At 40.1% G+C, this 12,078-nt stretch overlaps 1 non-coding gene across 1 annotated transcript; it reads right to left on the minus strand.

The window, feature by feature from the left end:
* Positions 1-1,694: 1,694 nt before the first annotated feature.
* On the minus strand, positions 1,695-1,766 carry TRNAW-CCA (transfer RNA tryptophan (anticodon CCA)). The gene has a single exon. It is a non-coding gene; the product is annotated as a tRNA-Trp (tRNA).
* Between the last annotated feature and the right edge of the window lie 10,312 nt (positions 1,767-12,078).

Genomic DNA, 12,078 nt, shown 5'->3' on the forward strand with positions numbered 1-12,078 from the left:
TTCCAATAGGGTATTGCTTGAAAGCACTAGATACTTTTTGTGATTTCACTAAGAGCATCTATGCAAATGCAATTGCCTACAGCATAGTGCAAGAACGTGTCATGGGGGCGTTAAGTTGGTGTTGCTTTCCCACCATGTGTGCCGCTTGTGCCCTAGTCTCACAAGCACATGAAGTGTATGATAAACTTCATGTATGCATTCTATCTATTGGAATGCATTAATTGAAGGATATTCTCAAGAAAAGGCAAGGCTAGGTGTCTCTTCTAATATGCTTGCATCTTGAAGGCATGTGGATTTATGCAAGGCTTGCATCAACAAACATATCCTCAATGATATTGTCAGTAAGACGTTGTAGGTAGAAAATAAAATGTGAAATGTTTCTTTGGTCCACATGTATGCCAATTGTGGTATAATCATGCAAGCAGAAAAAAGAACTTCATGTCATAAATATAATCCCTTGAGTACTTTCACCATAAAATGTACCAAATTAGGTAGGCAAGGAAGAATCGGGATTTCTACAGCAAGTGTAAGTAGGTGTTCTTCCCTCATACAATCAATGATGCTTGCACCTTGAGACTTGAAGGCTTTCATGAGGAGATTGTAAGTCAGAGAAAAGTAATCATTGGAAGTGTTTTTTTGGGCATTTATGATGTATTATTATCAACTTCCAAAAGCACAAAAAATGCTTGACATTCAAAATTCCATCTCTTGGAGTGCATTGAAACAAAATTCATGGTAGGAGATATAGTCATGGGCTTTTGGTATGTGCTTGGCGTTGCTTTGGTTGATAAATATGGCAAGTGTGTCGTATTCACGAGAGCACAATAGAAATGTGATGAGCTTCATTTCAAGACTTGAGATTGACTTCTCTTGGAGTGCATTGACTATAAGAGATGCCCAACAAGGCAAGATGGATTTGGCTTCATCAGTAAATGTATAGTTAAGATTTATCTCCTTATGTCTAGAGGATTTGTTGAAGAGTAATGGGTTGATTTCACTCTTGATGAGATTATTAGTCAAAGGCTTTTGGTTCAAAATGCATGTTTGCTAGCACTTTGGTCGACATGTATGACGAGTTTGTTGTCTTTGATAAAGTGCAAAAAGTATAGCTTCATGTGTAGAATGTCTTCTCTTGAAGTGCGTCGATTGCACAATATGCACAATAAGGGCAGGATAGGAGCTATGGAGGTAGGACTTCTTAGTTGAAACTCCAGCTATGTTGGCATCTTGGAGCAGGTTGTGTTATACAAGAAGCTATGTGGGGCAAAAAAGTTAGGATGAGATTCTAGGAAAAACAATGTTGCTTGGTGTCACTTTGGATGACATGGATACCAATTGTGGTCAATTCACTATGGCACAAAGATTTCTTAATGAGATTCATATACGGAATGTCAATTCTCTAAGTGTGGTGATTGCAAGGAAGCATTCAACTATTTTGAACAAATCTGGAGTGAAATTCTCTTTGTATGTGCAATGAATGACCTATGCTTATCTTGAGGGCATGTGTCCTTATGCAAGGGCATAGGCAAAAAAAAACTCATGATGAAATTTTTAGCCAATGGCTCTTGGAAAAATTTGATCCTGTGTATTGCTTTGCTTGGCATTGCTTTGGTATCGTGTGGTAATGTCCAAAAAACAAAACAAAACGCCCGCTCGTGATCATGCGTAAAAATCGAAAATTGAACTTAAATACATGAACCCGACGTGAATCGAACACGCAACCTTCTGATCTGGAGTCAGACGCGCTACCATTGCGCCACGGATCCCTTGTTGCAAGCGTTGACAACGTTAATATTATTCTTCATAATCTTACAGGTTAGATATTGAATTAGTTTCTGTGTCTCTAGTAACCTTTAACAAGAAAGTATGAAACGGGGAAGATAAAAGATAAAAAATGCTTCACGGTGGTTGAGAGTCTGGAGGTAGAGATTTTGGCCTTCCACTTCCCTTCTTCTTAAGCAGTTGCATGACATAAGCCTTCTTGTGCTTGCTCCCAGAAAGCCTTAATCCCACACACAGGCAAGAGTAACAATAATGGTTTGGAATCCCAACCAGCTACTCATCCACTAGTCCAAAAAAACCTAGATATAGTGTATTCCTGCCTACAAATTTTAAAATTTCCCTCTACAATATTTCGAGGAACTTATTGCAAAACTTTCAAACATGATCAATTACCTCTTGAAATTGTTTTCTTCAAGCACTGGCTCTTTTGCCTACAACATGGTGTTCGTCTTACTTGTCTTCCGATGCCATATTGCGTATCTGTTGCCGCAATGAGTTTTGGTCTGCTAAAACAGGCCATAAAGGAGATAGAATAAGTTAATGGATGTAGTTTTTCCTGTTTTGTGGGCTGCAAAGACATGTTAAGCATTCACAAGAAGATTTAGAAATTTTCTCATGCAGGAAAACGAACTCTTTTCCAGTGTTTTTCATACAATGAATAACATCATGAGCTTATGCTCGAGAGGTATCGCATACCTGGCTAGGTACGATTGGGGCAGTGCACCACCGGCCCGGTGGTGCCACCACCCCCACCGGGCCGACGGTCCCCCGCTCCCAATCGTACCTAGCTAGGTATGTAGTGCCTCCCTCACAGAAGCTCGTGATGTTGAGGTAAGTCACAATGTAGGAATTATTGTGAGAATTTGTCCAAAACTTAAAACTTTTTGTGATTGAAGGCTATATCGCCATGAATAAAAAGCATTGAGAAAACTATTACAAGTTACGTGAGTCTTCATCTTGTTTACCAGGCCCATAAAAGAGGTGTATGGAGCCGCAATTCTACATGGCAAAGATTTACCATCTGTGGTCTTGTCATTGGCATTGCAATTTGTAGCATTACTTTTGTCTTGATGGTGACAAAGGTCATTTTTGGAGTAGATAAGGTGTAGGGAATGGTCCACTGACCATTCCCTGAAAGAAAGGGCGACCACATGGTGACATGTGACCGGCGGATGCCGGAAGCCATGGTGGGAGCACTTTCTGAAGGGAATGGTCAGTGCATGACCATTCTCGGCCGTCCTTGTTGGGTGGAGGGGGGCCAGGATGGCGACAATGGAGCATTGCAACCCGACACAGTGGGCACATGGAACGTTGAAGTAGAGCATTGCAACTTGATACAGTGGAGCACATGAATGTAGGGCGACAGTGGAGCACTGTAGCCCAATACAGTTGGCACATGTACGTTAGAGTGGAGCACTGCAGGCAGCAGTGATACACTAAAGACGACGGTTGTTTGAGCTTGCAGAGCCCGCATGGATTCCAGGGGCTAATGTGGCAGATGTTGAGCAACAGAGGGAAGATTACGCATGCTGAGTTGTCCACCTCCAAGCTCATGTTGGCTGATGAGTTGTTCTACGACGATTAAATGCAGTCGCGCCATATTCCAGTTGATGAGGTGTCTCTCATCCAACACCTCTACCGGTTCATTCCGCATAGTAATGGTGACTAAATGGAGGGATGAGATCTGCAACCCCCCGACACTCGACTGTGATGGTGTAGAGAATGGTCGTGTAGTGACCATTCTTTGAAATAAGAGGTGACCATATGACGACCAGCAAAGGTCGGGAGCCATTGTGGGAGCACATTTTTCAGGGAATGGCCACTGCACGACCATTCTCGACTGTCAATGGTCAAGGGGAGTGGGGCCTGATTGCTCACGTACAGTCGCACAATTGATTCCCTGCGTTGAGTTGGCACTCAATCATTGCAGGCAACGAGCACGATTCTACATGTTGACATGTCGCACGCTGGATTAAATTCACACTACTGACGTGCTGTTCGGGTTGCGATTAGTCCTTCTACCCTAGACTACCACAAGAGGCCTAAATGTTGTGGAGGTCCGGCACAACCATGGTTTAGGCTCAAAAGTACCCTCAAAGGCATCTACCGAGAGTAATTGAGCTGGTCCATCCAAAGACCTCTTCGAAACCATCCTTGACGAAGAGATTATCTATGATTCCAAGGAAACCACCTCTTGTGATACCATATGTATAGTGTCTATGACGGGAACCATAGAGGAAGTTGGGGCAATTTGTTATGAGCATACATGATACTCTCATACCAACCATTTAGTAGGAGATGTATAACTTACATCTTATCAGATTAGTGTGGTAAAGATAGGAGAGTGAGAGCACACATTGCCCCCTCTAGCTGCAGTGGTAGAATATAAAGGGGAGTGACTTGGTCAAGTATGAGCAAGGCACCATCTTTTTCGAGACACACTTTTACGAAGCCATGGCCTCTTGGGAAATAGTTTCCTCGTAAGAGCACCCCTACCCAAAGTAAGTTTTGTAACTCTAGAAGAGGGGAACAAGCATAGTTTGACACATCAGCTCTTGCACGAATGCCTACTGGAGTAAGGCTAAGGACTCCACTAATGGAGACCCACCTATAAACTAGATGTTATCCCCAATTCCCACCGCCTCCACCTTAACCTATGTTGATAGGTGAAGTCATGGTCTGTCGTGTTTTTGTGGATAACCAATATGTTATCTTGTACAAGGATATGCCAAGATTGGTCTATAAAATGTAAAATTGCAAATGATTTAGTAAAAATTCCATTTATATGCTAAAACCCCACTTCAGATCCGCAACTCTTTGACACATACGGAACTAAGAACAGACACACAATGCATGTGGGTGTATTAGAGAGAGAGAGAGAGAGAGAGAGAGAGAGAGGAACCAAAATTGTTCCATTGAAGGTCACTTGAAACGATTCTACATTTGATCTATTGTTGATCTGCATTGAGGGCACTGCCATTTCTCACAAAGCATTGAAAATGAGAATCTGTGATAATCCATTGCGAGCATGCTTAGTTTGAAGAAGATTGCTTCAACAAAAAGCCAATAACAATGTCTGAATATATACATTTGGCAAATGCAAATGGTAGTGAAACACCCACTTTTTAAGTGACCTTGCTATCCCTCATACCTTTTTTGGCAGTAGACAAGGGCTCATATTGTTTTGTGCCCAAACTACATCTCATATTTGGAAATGCACCAAACCAGGTGAACTCATATCACTTAGTAGACTTTGGCCAAATTTTGGAAATTTCAACCCTTTTAAGGCCTCATGGCATATTTGAATGGAAAATTTGATTTTTTTAACTAAAAATGATTAGATAGTTTTCCCCAAGGCTCTTCGTTCCACTATAGATCTTTGGAAATCACCTCTATGCCCAAAAGGATATGAATACCTCAAAAATATACAAGCAATAGAGTGTGATTTTGGGGTTCCTTTATGATGCTAATGGAAAAATTTTACTTTTAGGGCAAGCCCTAGTGCTGATGTACACACTTGACCACCTGTATTGAAGGTAAGGAATTTAAAAAAAAGGAAGATTTAGGGTGCAACTAGTTAAAACTAAAAAGAAGAAGTGACATTTGCTACATGCATTTCTGACTTACCCTAAATCTTATCCTTCTCTTAATCCTTCTAAATATTTCTCCTAATTGGCAAGAGAATACCTCAATCACAAAGTGTTAGGGATCCATCATAGCTAAATTTGTCATTTTTATGCTTCTAGTATCTGTTGGACTTGCTGAATCTCAATCTTGCTTAAAATATCCCCATGCAAAATTCAAAAACACTTTCTTTTAGGCAAGATGAAAAAAAAATAGTGTGTTTTTCTATCAGTGATGGATAGCGATTTTTTTGGATCTTGACTTTATGGACTCCCGTCATTAGCTGAAATCTCAGCTTCCTTTATGGGTTCTTATTCAGCAAAGCCATTTAAACTTACTTCCTTTCTTTTGTTAGCTTCTTTAGAATCAACAGGTGGTTGAGGTATTATCCTAGCTCAGGCTAACATAACAGGTGAAGGTACCATAAGTGCTTGAGCAGTCCCAATCAACTTTTTGCACATCTCGACCTCAACTTTTCCAACTCCACGTTAGGATGAATCATCCACCAATGCTCCATAGTCTAGCGGTTGTCCAATCTCACTTCAAACGCCTTTAGAATTTATTTCAATGGCTAGAATTTTTTATTGACTAAGACCGACCTCCTGAACTAGCATCTTTTGGCTCTATTTCACTTGGCTTTTGTTTGGTTTAACACTAGATGAATATCTTGTTGGTTGCTATAATTGCTCTTAAGCTTGTGATAGCTCATATGTAATAGCCTTTAACTTCTGATGATATTGGACTCTAATTCTATCCCTCATAGTAGCATTCCTTGTAGATTTTGCACTTACGGACTTGTTAGAGTCACTGCTACCCCTCTCACTTCCCGCCTTCTACTTCACTTGCACTTTGTAACCACCTTCAATGAACCTTCACATCAAAATCAGAACCACTTGAAGAGGACATGACCTCTACAATGTTCACTGTCACTTTTCCTTCCTTATCTAGGTTTTGAGAACAATCCTAGTACAAATGTTTTTGTCCACAATCACCACGATGTCCACAATCATGACCAATCACATTAGAAACGGTGTTTGCATTATGAGCTTGGTTGGTTGGGCAAATCCTAGTCAAATGGTCCCCTTGACACTTGAAACAAGGTCCTAGGATTCTTTGTTGTCTTGGTTGTTGGACATATGGTCTCTGTGGATATGTATTTTGTTTAGCATCTCCTTGATTGGCTATGATCATTAGTGTTCCCTGACTCAACATAAACCCTTCACTTGGAGATACGCTACTTACTCTTGACTGAGAATTACTAGAGGGTGAAGCAAGGTGCTCATGGTTATCTGACTCCATGATCAATGGTGGGTTAATATTGTATGCATGGTGGTATCCATAGCTTTCCTCTTTATAATATGATTGTACTAGTACTGAGGCGTTCTTATCTAGGTATTGATTTGGATACACATACCTCACAACTACCTGGTCTTCACTTCGCAATGGTGGTTGGTGCCTAGCACCGGTCTTGGCCTTTCAACACTTGGTTATGGATTTGTTGGTCATGATACATATCTTTGTGGTGGTGGTGGTGGTGTTGGCTTATTGAGGATTAACTGGTGCATTAGGATGGTATTGCACGCTAGGTTGATAAGGAATTTTCCTAGCTTGACCTTTTTTGTAGTAATATTCCTCAGTGGTATGATTGGTCCACTTATTCTCAAGAGTGCACCATTTCTATCGAGGATATTGTTATGGCAACATGGAGCACTATTGTGTCAAGTGATCCCCTCCACATGTCAAGAAACATCTCAATGGTGGTACTCTCTAGTTTTGGGTTTGCAAAGTCTAATTCATTCTCCTCATAAGCTCATCTACAAGATGCTCAATATTCATTGGTTATTGTTGCAGCGGTGTTTCCCTTACTATATTTACACTTGGGGGGGTAACTTAATGATTATGTGACTATCATGTGAGTGCAACAGAAAGGGTTATTTATTTTTATTTTTTCTCACATTTTCACATACAGAAGGGTACTATAAAATAAAATTAGGAAAGAAAACTATAGATTTAATAGGAAACGGGTGTATTTTATTTGTCAAAAATTCACAGATAAGGAGTTTTAAAAGTAGTCCTTGAATGCACGTGATATACACAATTTGTACATAGTGATCCCCCCTGGGTATTTACACCACTAGCTGTCAAACGTGAATTCATTTGAGGTAGTATCAGCATCATGTGATACCTCTCCATATACTTTGCAATTGTCTACTAAATAGACAACTTCTCTCATGGCCTCATCTAAAGTTGCACACTTTTTCAAGTGTCGGTCCTTCTCGAGGTTCTCGTTCTTGATCCTTCTAAGGTTTCTCTCATGGTGGAAATCTCTTGATATATTGCTTAAATCGTAAGTCAACCTCTCGTACTCTCATTGTCATTCTACTTGAAAGAATGGATTTGAGACACTATATTGTGATTAATTTCTCGTATGGAAAAATCATCCACAAAGTCTTACAATAGTGCTTCTATGTTTCCATAGTATTCCTTTTTCAAAAGCTGGAACTATGCAAGGGTGTTACCTTACACATTTAATCCAAAACCTTCAAACTGAATGTGGAAATTTGTGATGTGTTCAACTCTCAACACCTATTTAAAGACTGTGGAATGTGCATGGGGATCCCTTGATCCGTTATACTTTGATGCCATGCATTTTACGACTTGAGTTGGATACATGGGCCTCGGCTTAGTGACATACCTCATCACTCTCGGAGCTCCTACAAATTCCTCATGTGCTATAGGTGTTGGTGTTGTAGGTATAACTCTTGGTACTTCTCTCACAGTCACATTTGGCACTACTCACTCGGTAGGGTGTGGCATGGATGACCTTGTAATGTCCATAAAGCCACCTCTCATATGCTTTAGTTCTGACAAGTAACTTCCTATCACCCTAAGATCTGGGACTCTTGCCGAAGTGTATCATGTATGTGTTCTCTACATGTGGTGGAATCTTTGTGACATGTGATGGAATCTTTGTGCTTACCTCTCTCTTGACCCTATTTCTATTGGCCACTTGATTCAAGTAAATGACAAAAAATTGTTCTCCCCAATAGGAAAGCTTTTCCATGCCTGCGACATATGCCTATATGTACTCATGCCCATTATTATATACCAAAATAGGTAATTTGTTTGTTTCAAAATGATAGATATACATGTACATTGTCTGTTCATAAGCTCCACTAGGTTCACATCTTCCGTGATGTAATAGTTTTCACCTTCTTTGGTCATCGGCTTATATAACCCCATACTAGGATTATCAATAAGCACTCTATCAAGCTCTTTAATGGCTATGAATTTAGCTCTTGGGTCATTTTCCAAAGGTGGTCTCTCTATTCTTCCTCAACTCCAGTCATACACATTGCATCTACTAGATTCGAATTTTATATCCTAAGATAGGCAATCCCTCTCTTGTCGATGTAACGGCCTCCATTATCGACAACTTCTACTAGTTCACAGAACTCAAGGTTTCCCAAGTCGTCACGAACATAGCATCTGTTATGTGTATCCACATAAATTTTGGCTCCTCTACCATTAGTGTAACTGTATCATAAAAGCATGGTCGACCTCACTTCTAGTTTTGTAGAGGTACCAACCATGACAACTCATACTTGATGCTCTCTCAGTCACAAGGATAGGAAATGCTTGTTCGGATGAAGTATGTGAGACTACCTCTTCCTAAACGATTGATAAATGATCTAAGTCAACCTTATTGACACTCTCTTCAGTAGATACATGACTCACTTGATCTTTTGGTGTTCTTTCACTTTGTAAACGAAAGATAAAGCAGGACTAATTGAACCTTAGAAAGTGATGAGTTGTGAAAAGGTGTTTAAATGAAATATTTTGCATAAATCCATGAAGCGTTGAATCGATATAGTAATTGATTCCCTGATAATGACGAATGGTGTCTTATGCCGCAGAACTATGTATTCTTTGTGTATTGGGTTATGAGAGAGCAGGTATGTGATTCATTATGAGAGAGATTGTGAGTATGATGTATGCAATGTTCAACAATTCATTATTCAGAGTATGTGTTGTTTAGGATAATTTGAATGAGCAGTTATGGTAGCTATTGGGTTTTGGGTGTTCATGTGTCTGACGTTTGTGTTATAATACACTTTGGCGATCCTATGGGTTCTAATCTTGATGCCAATTAGAAATTGGGGAGATGTGTGTGATGAATTTGTGTTTGTAAATCCGACAAAGATAAAGAAGCAAGTACATCGTGAATGTATTTCACCAGGCACAAGAATCAGTTTGAATGAGAAGCAAATGCTCTTGGGAATTCTAGTTGAGAAGCAGAAGAAAGTTTTGCAATTTTAGCAATTTTAGCATGAGGATCCTGGAGAAATGTCAGAATCAAATTCACAATATGAGAAAACATTTGAAGAGGGAGAAGAACAGGAAGTGACTCCAACATCCCTGACTCAAACAACCGAGGAATTAACTCCACCAATCTAGGATGCAATCGAGAATGCCATAGCTGCTCAGGAGCATAATGTGGTAAGTCCTTTATCTCCTCAAGCTGTGTTGAGTACATTGTTCATTTTAAAGGGAAAGAGAAGATTGCAGTTTAACCCTTCAAGTGTAAGGCATAGAAGAGTAGTAACAATGCAAGGCAGCCTAGCCCAACAAACCACCAACCCTACGGTTAAGGTAGCCAGGTACAAAGGGATACCCAAAGAGGACCCTGACTGCCATGTGGCTCGGTTCCACACCTAGTGGATATGAAGGGATGTACAGGGATGCATGAAAGTTAGCTCAATTTGTTGCTACCTTAGAGGGAAAGGCTATGAAGTGGTATATCCAATATGGTGTAGCCCACTTTTCAAACTCTGATGCCCTTAAGGATGCCTTTTTGGCTAGATTCAGAAGGGAGAAAACCCCTAATGATGTTTTAGAAAGTTGAAAATGATAAAATAGGGGGAAATGTTAGTAGAAGATTTTGCCCACCAGTTTAGAAGCATGATAGCAAGACTAGTTGGAGCAGATAGACCTGCATGGTAGACTTTGGCTAGGTATTTCCTAAAAGGCCTCAAATCAAAGATTAAGGCAGTCATGGCTGATGTGGATCTGGCGAATGGGCTACAAACCTTAGTAACAGCATCAATCAAGGTGGAAAAGAGACTAGGCTTAACAAGGAGGGAGAAAGAGATCGTTATGATTCAAAGTCAGAGAGTAGTTCTCAATCAGATTCAAAATCAAATTCTGATGCCCTTAAGGATGCCTTTTTGGCTAGATTCAGAAGGGAGAAAACCCCTAATGATGTTTTAGAAAGTTGAAAATGATAAAATAGGGGGAAATGTTAGTAGAAGATTTTGCCCACCAGTTTAGAAGCCTGATAGCAAGACTAGTTGGAGCAGATAGACCTGCATGGTAGACTTTGGCTAGGTATTTCCTAAAAGGCCTCAAATCAAAGATTAAGGCAGTCATGGCTGATGTGGATCTGGCGAATGGGCTACAAACCTTAGTAACAGCATCAATCAAGGTGGAAAAGAGACTAGGCTTAACAAGGAGGGAGAAAGAGATCGTTATGATTCAAAGTCAGAGAGTAGTTCTCAATCAGATTCAAAATCAAATTCTGATGCCCTTAAGGATGCCTTTTTGGCTAGATTCAGAAGGGAGAAAACTCCTAATGATGTTTTAGAAAGTTGAAAATGATAAAATAGGGGGAAATGTTAGTAGAAGATTTTGCCCACCAGTTTAGAAGCCTGATAGCAAGACTAGTTGGAGCAGATAGACCTGCATGGTAGACTTTGGCTAGGTATTTCCTAAAAGGCCTCAAATCAAAGATTAAGGCAGTCATGGCTGATGTGGATCTGGCGAATGGGCTACAAACCTTAGTAACAGCATCAATCAAGGTGGAAAAGAGACTAGGCTTAACAAGGAGGGAGAAAGAGATCGTTATGATTCAAAGTCAGAGAGTAGTTCTCAATCAGATTCAAAATCAAATTCTGATGCCCTTAAGGATGCCTTTTTGGCTAGATTCAGAAGGGAGAAAACCCCTAATGATGTTTTAGAAAGTTGAAAATGATAAAATAGGGGGAAATGTTAGTAGAAGATTTTGCCCACCAGTTTAGAAGCCTGATAGCAAGACTAGTTGGAGCAGATAGACCTGCATGGTAGACTTTGGCTAGGTATTTCCTAAAAGGCCTCAAATCAAAGATTAAGGCAGTCATGGCTGATGTGGATCTGGCGAATGGGCTACAAACCTTAGTAACAGCATCAATCAAGGTGGAAAAGAGACTAGGCTTAACAAGGAGGGAGAAAGAGATCGTTATGATTCAAAGTCAGAGAGTAGTTCTCAATCAGATTCAAAATCAAATTCAGACTCAGGTTCAGAATCTAATATTGGAAGAAAGAAGAATAGAAGACACGGTTCACCGTCCTCAAAAAAAGCAAGAGAAGGAAAAGTCCAAGAAGGAAAAGGGAGTCAAAGAGGGGCAGTTTTTGTTAAAACAACCTAAGGCCTTAGGTTATCTTCCCATTAAACCCAAAGACAACCCCTTCTATGATATTTGTGAAAGGAAAAAATTAAGGTTTTTTCTTGTCTATTAATTTTTTATCTGATTCTCACTCCAACTTTTCTACACGCTTACAACACAGCTTCATGAATGCACTCATGCACAAATTCCAATTTTACATATTTTTTATGGTCTCTAGCAGGTCCTTAAC

The sequence above is a fragment of the Adiantum capillus-veneris genome, chromosome 21, assembly GCF_014529385.1.
Source record: "Adiantum capillus-veneris isolate H3 chromosome 21, ASM1452938v2, whole genome shotgun sequence".
Classification (NCBI taxonomy): domain Eukaryota; kingdom Viridiplantae; phylum Streptophyta; class Polypodiopsida; order Polypodiales; family Pteridaceae; genus Adiantum; species Adiantum capillus-veneris.